This window comes from Juglans regia, chromosome 5, assembly GCF_001411555.2.
Source record: "Juglans regia cultivar Chandler chromosome 5, Walnut 2.0, whole genome shotgun sequence".
NCBI lineage: Eukaryota > Viridiplantae > Streptophyta > Magnoliopsida > Fagales > Juglandaceae > Juglans > Juglans regia.
Genome location: NC_049905.1, coordinates 19,870,706 through 19,874,493, shown reverse-complemented (window position 1 = coordinate 19,874,493; position 3,788 = coordinate 19,870,706). Strand labels below are relative to the sequence as shown.

Sequence of the window (3,788 nt, the reverse complement as noted above, 5' to 3'; positions counted from 1 at the left end):
GTAGTGGTACTACACTCTGGTTTCACATGGGCATGCAACCTTTTATAAACTTCCTTTAATCACACACACATATATAAATGTTTTTCAGCTGATCAAGTTTATTCTTCGCATGCATGCGCTATATTATATACAACCTAGCTAACCCAATCATGTTATAAGGAAATAACAAGATCAATATCATTAGAGAAGGAAATATACAGTGTAATTTGCACTTTTTTTTGGCCGATTTCTTTTCTCACTACAAGAAAAATGACCTTTTGCGGCGATTTTTGTTTTGTTGCAAAAACAATCGCCGCAATAAGTAATTATTTGCGGCGAAAATAAAATCGTCGCAGCTTATTCACATCGACTTTGAATTCAAACTCAGTGGCGCAATCATTTTCTTTATTGCAGCGATTTTTTACTATATTGTGGCGAAAATAATCGCTGCAATAAGAAACAATGTGTTGCAACGGAGGAAAATCGTTGGAACACTTCTCTTGGGCGCCAAAATGCATTTTCTTTTATTTTTCCCCCCTGTTTTGTTCCCGAGTACAGGTCCCTTCTCCACTTCGACGTTCTTCCCATTTTTGCCTACCTGCAAATCCCCCCACCCCCACACGGCTTCATCTCCATTTTCAACATCAGGGCACAAAGCTATGTAGTCCTCTTCATTTCTCTTCTGCGAAAGCTAGGATCCTCGTCATTTCCACCCTTCTCCACTTCGACGTACGTTCTTCCCCATTTTCGCCTACCTGCAAATCCACCCACCCCCACACGACTTCATCTCCATTTTTGACATCAGGGCACAAAGCTTCTACTCCTCCGCTTAATTTTCCTTCCGCGAAAGCTAGGGTTGTCATTTCCTCTCCATACAAAATCGCATGCCTCCATCATTCGTCTCAGAGTGATTTGCTTTCACTATAGGTAACTCTGCAACTCATTTTCTGTTCTCTCCCCCTTCATCCGTGCTAGTTACTTCACAAAAATTGGCCTTTTTGTTTGTAGACTAATTTCTAGATGTTTGAATCTAAAAGCAGGTCCTTTCTTGTACAAGATTTTTTTGTATATTGGGATTTTGTATACATGTTGATGTGGGTATCAGATTAGGGCAAGATTTTGGCATTGGGTATCTGTTTAGAGAGAGAGGGAGGATAGAAGTGTAAGGAGGCAGCATGCTTTTCATTTATTTTAACTTTCTACGTATATTTAAAATATCTATGTGTATGTGTGCACTTGCATTTTTTAATTAATTCATAAATTAGTTCTATTCATTTCATGGATTATGTTTCGTTATGCAGGATGAGTTTGCTAGCTTGCCTGCTATTGTTCCAAAAGGTCCCATTGCCATCTTTGGTTTGGTAATTGTTGGGAATGGCATTGATACGTTCTTTCTAAACCAAACATGTAATTTCCAGGACTGTACTCATATTATTCTAAATGTTTCAGGGTGGTGGAACTACTGCTCGGCTAATGCTTGACTTGTGGCCTTCATTGCAACTTGATGGCTGGGAGATTGATGGAATTGTAAGGAACCCCTAAGTATCTTTTCCAGTAGACTTATATATATATATATATATTATGAAAAATGATGATTTCCATCATGATCTGGTTTCTTCCTAATAAATTAACTTCATTTTGTATGAAGTCTGTATTTTGCTTTTCTATAGGTCTATTGTTGGTCTTGCAATGTGTCAGTTAAATGGTTACTGTCAGTAATATACTTTTAGATTTGAGACCTCCAAAGACCAGTGAACTTACTAATTAAAAAGTTACTTGAGGCTATATATATATAAATATATATACACATTCAGGACCAACTTCAAGCTCAAAATGCTTTAAATTACTTTTCTCTTCAACTAATTTTCAAGAGGGAGCCTAGAGGAAACTCATTGCAATGTGCTAGTTATACCACCCAGAAACTCTGATAATTGGAAGGCATTGGATTGTTTTTCATGTAGTTTTTTCAATATCTTGATAAAGAGCACATATTTGCATACCACATACATCTATAAACTTCTACAAATTTTCAGTACCTTTGATCAATTGAAATGTTAAATAGGCAAGAAGACATTGAGACTAACAGGTCTTAGCACTGGGATTGAAAAATGTTTGATTGATTTTTCTTCTCTATACAGGACATATTAGACTACCAAGTTATCTCTGCTGGGGGTATTTCCTTAAAGAACAAGATATCATAAAACTTCCCTCAAGAATATGCACTGTTTCTGGTTTATGCACGCTGTAGAGGGCTGCATGTATATTATCTCAACTTTACCAAGTCTATTCCATCAACATCTAAGATATGCACATTATTTGGATTAATGGACCTATTTCAGGTAGCATGCATAATTTACAAGCCCATGGAATTTATTAATTATAGGATTTGAAAACCCACATGTGAGACAATGTTAGGATTTAACAGTAATTTTCATCCTTTTTTTAAGGTGCAAGTACAATTGTGGCTATTAAATTGCAATTGTTATCTACAGTAGTCATAGGAAAAAGGAAGTTGCAATAATTTCTGATGGTTATAATGGTTGGTGTTGTATAGTGTTCTGTCAACGTAGAAGGAATGCCATCTTTATTACAATGGTCTCAAGTGTTTTAACTCTTAACCAAATCCAAATATATTCTTTCTCTAGTACCATATCTGTATCATTTAAATGCTTCAAGCTTTTTGTTCCCAAGGTGACTACATCCTTACATGATTTTTTTTTTTCATTAGTTGATCGATAAAGCAAGAGAATATCTTGGGCTGTCATATCTTGAGAAACATACTGTAGCTGGTGGCATCCTTAATGTTCATATCGGTGATGCCCTTTCACAATCAGTTAATGTGTCTGAAGGATATGCTGGTAAGATCCTTGTCCGCCTAGCTTTTTGTATTTCCTAGCTCACCTCCTGCTGTTTCATTTTAACACTGTTGGATGGGTTGTACGCCTTCTTGGTAGTGTCTCTTGACCTCTTTACTTGTCTCATAGAAAGGAAAAAATAATGGTGAAGGAGGATTTTCTTTTGCAATCCATATATAATTTTCAAGTCTTTTTATTCCACTTCCATCTCAAGAAAAGTCTATATTTTACTTATTTCGTCCATGAGGAAGGTTTTTGTTTTGGTTTCACTAATATGTGCTTGCAACAATGTCAGGCATTGTAATTGACTTGTTTTCTGAAGGAAAAGTATTGCCACAGTTGCAAGAGGTACACATCTCATTTGTTACATAAAAATTGGGCCTTGGCTTTTGAAATAATGTTTTGGTCTCTGATGCTCAATGTTACCAGTTTTCAAACAAGGCATTTTGTTTATAAATATGTATTATGCGGTCAGCAGCTGAGTGAGAATTTTGTTTCAATTGGTGCAAAGTCTAACTAAAATAGATAAATACAGAACAAATTATATAATACTATTTTGGCGGAACAATTTTGATGATTTCAATTCAAAAACTAGTTATTATTTTTTTCACTTTTTCATATTCTCAAGTTTCATCAATAATGTTAACAAAAACATCTTTTTTAACATATGTAATCAGATCGTTTGGTTACGCAACTGATTCTTTACAATGCTATCAAAATTATCTCTCCCAATGCATGTAATCTCTCTCTCATCTTTTTCTTTCTTTAATGAACCCACGCGAGTTGTGACATCAATGAAGTATCTGTTGTGACAGATGGAGTGCCTCGTCATGAGACTTCTTCAATTGATGGCCACTGGGTGCAAAATTCTACTATCCAGGCACTACTAAAAGCATTTCCGGAACAAGTAGGGATTCTTCCATTGAAAATATTATGTTCATTTCATTACTCATG

At 35.6% G+C, this 3,788-nt stretch overlaps 1 long non-coding RNA gene across 1 annotated transcript; it reads left to right on the top strand.

The window, feature by feature from the left end:
- The first annotated feature begins 1,279 nt into the window (after positions 1 to 1,279).
- Positions 1,280 to 3,163, top strand: LOC118348529. Its single transcript, XR_004801601.1, has 4 exons — positions 1,280 to 1,340; positions 1,429 to 1,506; positions 2,708 to 2,837; positions 3,130 to 3,163. It is a non-coding gene; the product is annotated as an uncharacterized LOC118348529 (long non-coding RNA).
- Positions 3,164 to 3,788: the final 625 nt, after the last annotated feature.